The sequence below is a fragment of the Aplysia californica genome, unplaced genomic scaffold, assembly GCF_000002075.1.
Source record: "Aplysia californica isolate F4 #8 unplaced genomic scaffold, AplCal3.0 scaffold00780, whole genome shotgun sequence".
NCBI classification, from domain to species: domain Eukaryota; kingdom Metazoa; phylum Mollusca; class Gastropoda; order Aplysiida; family Aplysiidae; genus Aplysia; species Aplysia californica.
The window spans coordinates 280,212-282,144 of NW_004798050.1; positions in this window are offsets into that span (position 1 = coordinate 280,212).

Genomic DNA, 1,933 nt, shown 5'->3' on the forward strand with positions numbered 1-1,933 from the left:
AGTGTGTGTGTGTGTGTGAATGTGTGTGTGAATGCTTGTCTTTCCACTGATAAAAGATGATCATAAATATTATAAAAAAGTACATTTCACGGCGTCATAATCAGCTGCAATTCGTCGTTATTGTCAATGTGGTACATCCCTTGCACATGTTATTATAGGTCGAGTTATAATTATATGTATGCATTATCTACGTGTCATCTGCAGCAGCTCCTCTTTATATTCCTGTAGCCGCTGTTATTCATTTTTTATGTTACTATTATGCTGTTCTTTCATTGAATCTTACAGGATCACGACACGACAAGGGCCATATTTCACTATCAAAGACAAAAGATCTAGCTACAGAAAAACAGGAAACAACACACTAGAACACACACTATTCAACCGCACGAAAGAGCCATAAAAAAACTCTTCACACTGTTCATAATAAATCTTCAGAGAAGGAAACCTCAAACCCTAGGGCCTTCCAATTCCACCAGGAAAACGCCACAATTACTCTACAACACAATTGCCTTTCTTTTATCTTTACTATAATAATTATTATACAGATCACAAGGACACAAGGACAGCCATTCCATTAATCATAACCAGGGAGAGAATGTGAAACCCGGAGGCAGAAATAATTCGCTAATACTATTAGTAATAGTGCATCTTTTACGCTCCCTTGAAAAAGTTCAGATTATCCAGTTAAGGTGAACTGCTAAGACCTACGTCAGGGCCAACTCGGCTGATGAGTAGGATGAGGTCTCCAAGCAGACAAACGAAAATACTCGATAAAATAACTTTCTAATTCTAACTCGGGAATTAAACTCACGTCAAATGTGTGCAATAGCGAGATACTGAATCATTAAACCACAGACAACCGAAACACAGTACACAGTTTAGTTTTAATAAAAGTTTTACGACACTCGCAACACAATAAGGTCATAAAAGTACCGAAGATTAGAGGTGTTACAAGAGAGTAACAATAACAAAAAATGAAGGAGGAGAGACAAAGATGATAGAAGTTTGATAGAAAAGGAGCAAACCACAGCAGAGCACTCGCCAACCATAAACGTGTAACAAGAGGGTAATAAACACAAAACAGAAGATGGAGAGATAGAGACAACAGGTGTTTGATATGAAGGGAGCAAACCACACCAGAGCACCCGCCAAACACCCACCAACCTAGACAGATAAACAGAAGATTAAAAAAACAGAAGGAAAAAAGAAGCAGTACATACTACAGGCGGGGGCAGCCCAGTTTGGTCACACTTCCATTTAAGTATTTGAGTATTTATGACAGTCATAATTACAGCACTTTAACACTCGTCTTAACTTATTTTTTTTAAAATCTCCACCTTCAAATTGGTTTTGTGAAGATAGTCCCTCTTAAATATCAATTCAGCTTGTGTTGTTCAACATTTCTTCCTTTGTGTATGCAAATCAAAAGCAAATTACTCTGCAAAATTTCAACAATGAATGTTCTTTCGTTAAAAGCATTTAAAGAATAAAATTCAATTCATACAATCAATCAATCATTCATTCACTCTTTTTGAGAGTGTCATTGATAACTTCCATCAAGCAGGGCACAGTCGAGGCGTGTGACAAACTGGGCCTGTGACAAACTGGCATGCTCCCCTAGAGGCGACTTCCAAAAGCCGTTCTGGGAGAGAAACGACACACCAAGTGACTGACGACAGATCGGAAGAATCTTTGTGGGAAAGGCACACAGAACAATGCAATGGAAAAAAAGTAAAATGATGAATGGCTAGAGAAAAAATAGAACCACATGGAGGGACTGTTGAGCACCCACTCAGCTTTATGGCATGTGTACAGAGGTGATAATGGCACATAACGGTGACATAATTTATGGCGATTGTAACAGCCAGGTTGAAGGAAGTGTTTTGTTTTTCTTAACAGCCCACTTTTTTCTCCTGTCTGTCTGTGTGTGTGT